Source organism: Carassius carassius, chromosome 16, assembly GCF_963082965.1.
Source record: "Carassius carassius chromosome 16, fCarCar2.1, whole genome shotgun sequence".
NCBI lineage: Eukaryota > Metazoa > Chordata > Actinopteri > Cypriniformes > Cyprinidae > Carassius > Carassius carassius.
Genome location: NC_081770.1, coordinates 21,388,234 through 21,400,124, shown reverse-complemented (window position 1 = coordinate 21,400,124; position 11,891 = coordinate 21,388,234).

Genomic DNA, 11,891 nt, shown 5'->3' with positions numbered 1-11,891 from the left:
TTTTGTATTTCCATGATGCTGCATGGATAAGGATAACATGCAAATGTATTACATTGATTTCTTTACTTAGTTGTTACATTTGCATACAGGTCTGGCTTTGTGATTCACTGGTCTTCAGTTTTCAGCTATAGTAGGCCTTGTTCTACTCATATATATATATATATATATATATATATATATATATATATATATATAAACCTGTATATGGTTACTCCTAAAGTAGTGAGATTACAGCCTATATATTTAAAATGTTATAAGATAATAATTATATATTAATAGTTTTAAAAGATAATCATTAACACTGCTAAAATTAATTAGATGAAATGAATACGACAATGCTTAGCTGTTACTGTTTTTTCCCCAGATGATCACTTCCGGTTCACGCCTATTATTAATGCACTCAGTCATCGATCAATACATTGATCTATTAGAATGGGATGGGCAATAAATGTAACATATTTGTTTTCTCTAAGAATGGACTCGCGAAGGGGGAATCCTCATTGTCACTGTCTATCATAGGCCTACTCATTTATTTGACTATTTATTTCCGTCAAGAAATACAACGGAAGAAAAACATCGATATATTTATAGGTAAGACAGAAAAAGACCACTTCCTTTTCAGTCGAATTTTACTGGATCTTAATCGCTGGATGAGGAACAGCATAACATTTATCTCTGTGTGTGTGTGTAAAAGACCCAAAGCAACAATACAACTAGCCTATTAGCTTAACTTTTAAACCTCACTGCAAATATCCGGATAGGAAATTATAATTTTATTATAATAGTGAATAGGACCATGACATTAGAAAAAAACAGCCTTGTCCTTTGGGATTGCTGATTCTTATTGCAATCAGTGTTATTGAAAATAAATTAGGCCGCTCACAAATCTGTTAGCTGCAGCCTTACAAATTTTTACTCGCGGTGCCATGACTATTTCTATTCTCATTCACTTCAAATTTGATTTTATGTAGATATTAAGTAGCTGTGAAGTAACTAGTTGGCAATTGACCATATGCAACATAATCCTTAACTCCAGTGTTCATTGTAGGCTATTTTTGGATGCTATATTAATTCCAAACATCTAAATTAGCCTACTGTACCTCAAGGGTCAGTGAAAGGATAATGTTATGTGGCGGCCGAGTGTGCTATAGCTATAAAGGGTTCAGATATTTCTGGCTCATATAGCTGGACACAACCACCAATTGATTATTGCATTGATTTGTTCCTTGCCATTTACAAAATCACGCTCTGCTATGATAGGATAATTGAATGCGGTTTAATGTAGAGATGAGCGGTAACAGCTGATGCGTCTACTGGTGAGGACATCTACAGTCAGTTTTATACGTTTTCTACATATTGTTTCATTTATGATATTGACACAAAGTATACTGAAGCCTATACAGTGCCTTTACCTACCTGTCGATATATTTACAAGTTATTATATTTGCTAAGAGTAAACATAATATAAAAAAGGCGATAAATAATAAAGTTAGGAAAGAATGTCAATGGTTTATCGTATTAAATTGTATAAACTTGCCAAACACGTTGTGAATAAGATTGTACATACTTTTGATAATATGAATCAACCTTTTTTCGATATATAAATATAAGGGGGAAAAAGTAGGCTATTTCAGTGAGATTTCAGGAGGTGGCCTGTTTAAATTGTAAAAAATGTTTTTGACCAAATGCTCACCTAGAAACACATTCGTCTTTGTTTTAATATGACACATTTTATACTGATTTTTTAATTGTAATTATTTGTGTGGGCCTTGCGTGGGGTGGAGAGGTCGCCCATACTGCATATTTAAAATCTACTCAACAGAAATTGAAATCTTCAGGGGGCAAAGTTTTGTACTGTTCTATAGTAACACTGTTTTGATTCTCTGAATAATGTCTAGGAGCATATAATGTAACATTGTACTAGCTGCATAAATTATTAGAGAGCAGACCATGATTTAATTTTCGCTCGAATATTCAAATGAGCTAGACGTACCCTGTGGCTCACATATATGAAATATTAAAGCTGTCGATATCCAAATAGAGACTAGGAAAGCCATAGAGACTCAATATTTTATTTTTCCATTTCTAAGAGTGTGACTCGAAAAACACAATTGCTTAATATAAGAGTGTGCACCGGTTGCATTATAATGATGTATCTGTATATTTTATATCATGAAATAGCCATTTACACTTTAGGTTGAGAAATATTTGTCAGAAATAATCTCTTGAAAATTAATCTCGGCCATAATGACAAATGATTATTTTAAATTGCATTAGGACTTCAAATAATCAACAATCAATATTTATGGGAACGAATTACCCTGAAATATTCAAAGAGCACAAATAAAGTAGGTACAACAAAAATGTTAACTTGTCAATCTTCGAACCTTTTAAGTTTCTTTAAAAAATAATAATAATAATTTTCTTTAAATGTATTTCTCATATATTTAATAATTTAATTAATATATTTCCTTAGTTACTGTATTTTAATCCTGTCATTCGGATATGGGAAGGTGTTCATTTAAAAGTGTTTACTGTTGATAAAAAGGTCTGTGTTTAGTGTGCTTTTGAAGTCCAATGATTCTTTCTATGGGTCTGATCAGTTTCTATCACAAAGTGTGACAAAGATAGACTCAAATTTGCTTGACTGCATTAGTAGTATCACTCGGCTGATCGATCACACCCTAAAGTAAATTTACTTGAATCGGTTTATTGGCAGAAGTCAAGCAGTCCTGTTGCAGGACGGAGTTAGGTGAGACTTGAAATGTATTTTCTTCTCGGACAATAATGTCATCATGATTTGGATCTGTAACACCTCATTCCACCTTAAAACTTTGTTTTTAAAAAATCACGACGTTTTGATCTATTATAGTATAATTGTTAACCAAACACTTGTATCTTGTGCTTTAATACTTAAATTAAAACGTGAAGCAAAAAGTAGAGCAAATTATTTTGTTGCAATGTCGTTTTAACTTAAATTATAAACAAGATCTTTAAATCTTTTCATATATTCTTGTAGTAACTCGAAAAGTTTTATTTATTGCTAAAACAATAATAATTTCTGTTTCAGAGATTATTGAACAACGCGCAGGTATTCATACGATATAGGTATTATAGAACTCTAGACACGATATATTAAGAATTTACATATATCGAATACATTATTTCAAATAAAAAATGTATGTTCTACACTGCAAATATATATATATATATATATATATATATATATATATATATATATATATATATATGAATAATTACCTTTATATTTTTGTGCGGCTGTGGTTGTTTTGATATAGGAAGTTCTTTTTGTTCGTTAATTCATGTTTCCTTTTGATAAGAATTATAAACGCACCTTTGAACGTTAAATACATTCAGTCTGTGAACCACTTTCAGTTATTGGTTATTAAACTCAACGGTTAAAGTATCTTGCGATGATAATATCATCTTATAAGACCGAGCCCTGCTCTGCATGTAGAACCGAACTGTCAGTGTGTTCCGTGTGTTTAGAGACCTGTGTATTTAAAGTGCTCTGCAAAAGAGAGCATGTGATCTATGGCTCTGGTCTCTGATCGATATATCCGCATTCTGATCGATTGGTATGGCAGAGATCTCAGGGACCCCTATAAAGCTTTCCATCAGAAAATGACCCATTTTAGCCAAACGCGGCATTTAAAACTATTTGTTTAGAAAAATAAAAATAAAAATCAGGATGTATTTTAGTCCGCGTCTTATTTCATGCTTCAAATGTGCATTCTGTAATTTAGTTTGTAATACTTCAAATAATAGGCTATTAAATATATATCAAATAGTTTCGAGTATTAAAAAAATTATACATGTCATATAGGCTACGTTTTGTCTTTGTTGCTATTTCATAAATGTCAGTTTATCTAAAAACAAAAATACAGTTGTAAAAATAACTTAAAAAAAAATAAAGATAAAGATTAATAAATACATTATTAGACTTTTACAAATTTTCCTTTTCTCATATAAAATCAAAATATATTTAGGCCTACCCTCATTTTACCCTCAATTTGGGCTTATTTGATATTTTCAAAATTAACACACATATAAGCTTTTTTTATATATAGGAGTTTTTATATCGCACGTTTTTCCCTATGTAGCTATAGGCTACTATTTTCATATCTAATATCTCCTTTTTTCTTAATGTACAGCTGCACGCCGAATTATAAATATTTTTAAACACCCAGGAATGTCTCTGCCTTCTGTCTCAGCCCTATACGGATAGCCAGCATTGTAATTTAAATATGATCGATTTAATCGATTATTGTGTTTCAAAGATGTCATATGCTTTCCTTTTTTATCTGACCTCTTATTTTTCCGAATCAAAATTATGTTTATGTTTCTGTAAGTCTGGAAGTATGTGAAACGCAGCAACAAAAATATGAGATGATCCTGCAACATCTCTATCTCAGGTACACTCTAAAAACTGCTGGGTTGAAAACGACCCAATTTCCTGCTGTATATTAATATTTAGACCTATATTTTATTTCCAGTTAAATTACAAACTATTTAAGTTCTGCCACAATAAGGTCCATATTGGTACCTTAAAGATACATATATAAGTGTACATATCAGTACCTAAAAGGTACAAAAGTATCCCTTTTGAAACGACCAGTGACAGCTTTTGTACCTTTTTTCTGATAGTGATACTATGTAAATGTCATATCACTGCTTTTCCTTTATATGAGTATAATTTACACTGTAAAAATAACAAAAACATCCATCAACCGAATTAATAATGTTGCAATATTATCAGTGATCGATCATAATAGTTTTTATTGTAATTTATTGAAACCGCACTGATAGCCTGATTGTTAATGTTTTATTATTATCGTTTTTGTTCTTCTAGCTATTATTAGTTCACATATTATAATAAGATTTAAAATTGAATATTTTGTTATACTTTACATTCATCACACATCTGTGTTAGAAATGTAGGTAATTTTGGAACAAGCTTGCTTGGACTATCTTATAGTTAAAATTAATTAATTAATGTCAAAACTGAATTTTGGATTGTCAAAACCCTTATATGTGAACAAAAAGAACATGCATATAGTTTTGTGGTCTTAAAATAATCATATTCAGCATTATACTAATATGCCAAGTCAACACACTGTATGTTGCAAATTGTTTTCATTTATAGCATGTAATAACTCCTGATAGAGCAGTGAATTTAGAGTCATCAATATCTGTGTGCGTGTGTGAATGCGCGCACCTTCAGCCTTCAACACGAGGCTTTAGACTGGGAGAGAAATAGAGGGGAAAACCATTCCCAGCCTCCACAGCCGAGAAACAGCGGTTGCTAGGCGACAGGCGAAGGAGAGATGGATTGAAAAGGCATACTCGATCAATTCCGGTGAGAGTGAGGGGGAAAGGAGAGAATGACCCACAGAAATAGAGAGGGAGAAAGCTATTGACGCCAAAATCAGACTGTAATCTTTAAACTCGGTTTAAAACCGTTTTTCTCCCAGCATCCGTTACTCCGTTACCTGCCTCTGCTGAAACATTTATCGCCGCCATTTTCAGAGTGACCTTAAAACTGTCCGTCCACCTGCCTCGAAGACGTCCCAAGTGACGGGGATTTTTGAAAACTTGCAATTCACAATTCGCAACCCGGTTGAACAGATCCGAATAGATGCCCCCCCTGCAAGCCACACATACGCATGCGCGTGCGCTCACACCCCGCAGTGTGTGTCTTCACTGAGCAGTGTTGAGTGTATCGACTGTGTATTGATCCTTCCACTCACCTCCCTGCAGTCTGCTCTTGTCCTACATAGCAAGGCCTGTCTGATTCCTCCATTAATGGCCCTTATCTAGCGCCAATCTTTATTTAAACTGAAAAGTAGGAATCAACACCCCCATCCCCAACCCGCTGTTTTGTCCGTTCTTTCTTTATTTCGTTCTTTCTTATTATTGGCTGTTTTTGATAGCTCTATATGTTGCCCGTGTGGTAGCCCTGAAATAGCTACCCAGATAGCAAATTTCATGTTTTGGCCCACATCTCCCACATTCTTCTGCCCCACTTACCGGGTGGAATGACGGCTTTGACTCAACCTGAGTCTGGCTGACAGATGTTAGCCACAACTGAACCGGATCTGGGCCACATCTCAGACATGGCGTGGGTGACATTATATGGGCCAGACAAAACTGGTTTGTCACACATGGGCCATATCTGGCCCAAATACAACAAGCCAGAACTGACACTAAAACCCACTTGATGTCTGTGGGCTAAATCTGGCCCAAATGACCTCTGCCACTGCCAGAACTCAGCCATATTTGGACCAGATGAGGCCCGGAAGTGTATGCTATCAGGATACATGTTTCAATCAGATCGGAGTTGAGTTTGAGTTGGAATGGGGATCCTTATTCGCCATGCAGAAACAAGCCATAAGCAATAAGACACTGGTTTCTATCTGTGCTGGCACACACAATGGGGATTAATTGATCTCCTAATACCGCAGATAAATCAATGTCCTCACCTCTTCCATATATTTGTCTAATCAGAGCAGGTGTCATTGAATCAATGGACCTCCTCAGCCAATAGTAGGTGGACTGGGTGCTGACTGACAGTGCTCAGCATTGGATGGAGTCAATCAAATCGGCAAATTACAAGGGAGTTGTATGAACTTAACTCCCAAAATACTCTTCCTCGTCACCACATATACAAGTTAGAAAAAAAGATGTACAACATAAAGACATTAAATGTTATATATAATTTTTTTTAAATATATAATTTTAAGGTCTGTTATTTTCCTCAATCTTTTTTTCCATTTTAAAAGTATAGAATGAAAATTCTGTCATCATACACCCTCACTTAGTTCCATCCATGTTTTTTGTTCTTATTCAGAACACAAAAGAAGATATATAGCCTGAAGTTTCTGTGGTTTTGTCTATATGTTGTAAGTCAATGGGGTCCAAAAGTTTCATGAAAATAGCAATGGCATAGCCTATATTGTTTTTCTGTGTCATCTCTGTGTCTTATACTTACAGGGATAGTTCACCCAAAAAATGGAAATTCTGTCATTAATTACTCACCCTGTCATTCGAAACCCGTAAGACCTTTGTTCATCTTCAGAACACAAATTGAGATGTTTTTTGATGAAATCCGAGAGCTTTCTGACCAGACAGCAATGCAACTACCACGTTCAAGGCAGAAAGGTATAAGGACATTGTTAATTAAAATAGTATTTTTCTTTCTTTCTTTTTTTTTCTTTAACAAAACCGATATTATCAGATTTTATTTTTTGCCACTTGAAATTTCTTGAAAATAAACATATTTTGCCTTTACAGACTGTCTTCTCCAACTAAGCTCTGTACATCTACATGTTGTGCATACTAGAGCTGCTTCCTGCATAATGTCCCACTGACCCTTAATGCTGATCCGCTGAAATCTCCAGTTTCTATTCTAGGGATCGTCTAGATGCTCTCTGGCTCTTTGTTTTGCATCCTTTATTTTTTTTCACTTCAGATTCCCTTAGTTTACCACAGTCATGATTTATCCAAACATTTTGTATCAAACATGGCTAAAAATATTCCCTTTCTTTCTTGAAATATTGATTTTGCCTGTAGCATTGTCTGTGGTGTGTGTGTGTGTGTGTGTGTGTGTGTGTGAGTGAGTGATTCTTTGGATGTGTTTTATGGGGGTAAGGAAGGGGGGTGCCAACATTAAAGCAGAAAACTCAAAATCAAATACAGTTTTTTCCATTTTTAATAAAATCCTTGAATCGCCAGACACCACACAATCATCTTCATAAGCTTTGCTCCTCAACGCATCCTCAATTCCTTGGATTGATTTGACATGTGCTTAACTTTTACCAGACATTTTATCCCATTCAAGTACACTATGAGTTTTGCAAGTTAGTCATTTGCAAAATAGATGAAAAGCATATAATTTTGCCGCAACAATCGCAGGCTCTTTTGTCGTCGGGGCATAATGGAAATGGAGGGAACTGATCAATAGGTTATTGATTTTCATTGGATGGAGTTGGGGGAATTGAGAGAAAGCGAACGAGGAAGAAAGAGAGAGGTGGTGGGGGCTGACTGTGAAACGCAGGCTTTTGAAATCTTCTGTTACGAAGATGAATGCTCCTCCTGGAAGCAGGTGATCTTGTTTGTCTCCTCACACTTGCCAGTTTTGAAACAGTTCTGGTGCATTGTGGGATTGGCTGACTCATGGGGCATAGTTTGCCTCCTTAAACTGTGTTGCCAAAACACATTATGTGAACTTTAATCACTGTTTGTTCAGCCCCTATGTCAAAGTCTATCAATAAGGAATCATTTTTGCACAGAAATCCAAAACTTGAATGTCTGTTTTTTCTTCATTCTTCTTTTTAGATGGCCAATTCACCAAAAAATTTATTCACTAACCCTCATGTCATTTCCAACCTGTATGACTTTCCTTCTTTTGTTGAACTCAATGGGGTCCAATGTTGTCTTGGACCCCACAAAATATCAGTTTTTCAACATATGGTCCACCTCACCAATTAACTCTACAAAATTACTAGTACTATCACACCTTTATCTCAGCATTTGATAGGGAGTTCCAATTGATCCATCCTTGGGGTGCAGGCTATGTTATCTGTAGCGGTATCGCAGGCGGATGTGTGGTGATACGTGTGTACGGCGTGTTAATGTGTGAAGCTGGACTTGCATTGATCTCTATGCAGGATGTCAAACATTTTAGTGCCGATCTCATCCTTGTTATTGCTCTCCTCCGCCAGGCTGTTAATGCATAAAAAATCGTTTGTCCCCTATGTTTTCCTCCCCATCTCAATTGGACGCCCAGAGCAACAGAAGAATACCACGTTGTTGTACTCCACAAGCACTCCTCCCCCTCCCTTCTTTCTGTTCTCCTCGTCCCTCATCCTTCCATTTTTGTGTCCATCTATCTTTACGACACCTGGTTTCATCTCCTTAATGTTTCCGGACTTGACAGTCTCCCTGGTCAAAAATTCTTAATTAAGCCTGCTGTGTGTATTTGCAGTTAGGCAAATTGCAACCTGACAGGGCTAATAAAAACATTTTCGAGAGAGGCAAAGCGAAGGAGCCGAGCGAAGGTGTGGAGAACCGTCATCCACACCCCAACAACCCTATCTGTTCCTTCCTCTCTTTATCACTGTCAGCCATTCCCTGCATCCTCACATTTTCTACATCACAGCCCAGAGGAAGAAGGATTGATAAATATTGCGTGTCTACTTTTGCAGGTCTTTAATCTCGCTCCCTTTTTGTTTTTGCCTGCGGGACTCATCGATTAGAACATTAAATCAAAAATCCTGGGGATACAGATATGAAAGTTTTGTTTGCGAGCTTTTCTCTCCTCCATGGTTGGTACTTACCCAGTCATTAGTCTCAGGTTGAGGAAGCTTCCAGGATGGAGCCAGCACAGTGTTTGCTGAAGTATCTGCCAAAAGATGGAGGTACCAATATCTCAATACATTATAAAGGCTCCTGCTTCTGGGCTGGAAGGCCATAGATGTTGACCCTATGGAATAATTGGCTTCATGGATCCGTAAAGCCACATAATCTGCGATGATATTTGACACAAGGGTTTTACATTGATGTTTTAACCTTGAAAGATCATATTATTGAAGAAATAATACTGTAAAAAAAAGATTTTCATCCATTTAACTTAACTATATTCAGACTGGTCAAGTTTAGTGACGTATCATTTTACCTAAAAATACATCATTTGGAAATAAATGTTGACATAAAATTAGTTACAAATGTATATAAAGGCAGTACGAAAGGGTTATTAGTTTTAGTCTGACTTACTTGTATTGTATGTGTTTGTAATGTTTTATAATATATGTATTTTAGAAAACTGTTTGATGAAAGCATATTGTGTCCCTCGCACATTGTAAGACATGAGTACATGAGCTGACACCTTGTTGTCCATATGCCCATCACTTATCTGAAGTGTGAGAAATCCATTTCTGTAGCGCCAGGCCTTCCTATGAGAGACCACTGGGCTCATCACACCTCTGCTAATAGTGTATGAGATCCATACCTTCAGCTGAACACCCCGTGGTATTGCTTGCTCATGTGAGAGAGTGGACATTGGCTGTTACAGTCACAGCTTTCTCGACAGAGTGAGGAAGAAACAAGAAGCAGAGGTGTCGCAGCATTATATCGGAACATCTCGAGAAAAGGACTCTTGTGTGCCATGACATGTCGTATTGTCATTGTGTTAAATGTGTGTGATTGCATGAGCCTCTTAGCACACTGCAGCTAATCAGCCAAGAGGTCCAGTAGGTTGTTAGTCCTATAGTGTTAAAGAGTCCTTTCCTCTAAATGAGTCTTGACATCTCTTAACCTCTGTCAAGTGTAATGGTATAACTAACCATGTTTTCTTCTACTGCACAAAGCCAAACAGCTCCTCACAGACCTGGTCTTCATGCAGCCGTGCAGGTAGAACACTGTAAAAAGGTAATGTTCTAACAATTGTTCTATTAAATGAATAAATGCAAATACATGTAAGTAAAAGGCCTACAAGTTTGTACAGTAAACTGCAAGCAGAGAAAAGCATTGTGTTAACTTTTTGCCAGTAAACTTATAATGCTAGCTATATTTATTGCAATTTAATTTGTGTTCTATTTTCATTTATCTCAAAAATCGGTTTCCTGAGCAAGCTGACGTGTTGAATGCAATGAGCATGCGCAAATGACTGGTATTATGAAAAACTGTTGGCCAGTTGTGACATATCATTAAATGCAAAAATGTTTTGTATTTAAGAGACAGAAATGACAGTGATCTAAAAAATGTTTATTATTATTTTTTTATGACGTGCATGTTGTAGCCAATATGACTATGTCCAGTTTGAAAGCAGAATATTTTCTTGAAGGCAGCATCTTTACGGGTTCATTCTTCAGAAAAGCCAAATTAAAGGTGCAACGTGTAATATTTACAACGATCTATTTACAAAAATCCAATATAATATACATAACTATGTTTTCAGAGGTGTATAAAGAACTTACTTAATGAACTGTTATATTTCTAATTACTTTAGATTGAGCTATTTATATCTACATACGCCGTGGGTCCCCTTACATGGAAGTCGCCACTATGTTTATACAGTAGCCCTAAACGGACAAACTGCTCTACAGAGTCACTTTGTTGTTCTTGCAAGAAAAACACTGACAATGATGAACAAGTACATTAACATTCGCAATAGCATCGATGTATTGAGTACTTAAGTAAAGTATAATTCCTTGATTTACCTTTGTAAAGAAATCTCATTGCGCTCTTCTGTCTTTACCTGTGTCTGTCACCAGCGAGCTTGATTTCACCAAGTACAACATGTTCCTGGATCAATAAATTATGGGTAGGGTAAGGTTTAGGTGTAGGTATTGGTTTAAATCTATATTTATAATAATAACGTTGATCCAGGATCAACAAAATATGTTGATCCAGGAACATGTCGTACTTGGCAAAATCACGGCGACCGTCAGTCACCATATCTTCTCTAAAGGGAGGGGTGAGGGGGGAACTGAGCCGTTGGTTGCAATTCACAACCTCATCGCTAGATACTGCTAAAAATTACACACTGCAGCTTTAAATGTGAGTCCATGTGTAAATTATACAAAGATGTTAAGAGTGATCTATTTTTAAAAGTTTTTTTATTTTTATTTGTCAGTCATTTTCAAGGCGTATTTAAGATCAACGCTCCTCTCGTGAAAACAAAACAGTGTTTATCCCTCCACAGTACCCAGTCAAATGTCTTAAAGAAGACAATTTTTATGACATTATTTGATATATTTAAATCAATAACCAAGCCGTTGTTAATTTTTTATTTGAGACTAACACCGTGTCTACACCGGACGCGAGTGGCGCGGCGTGACGCACAAAATGCTCTCTACACTGGATGTGGC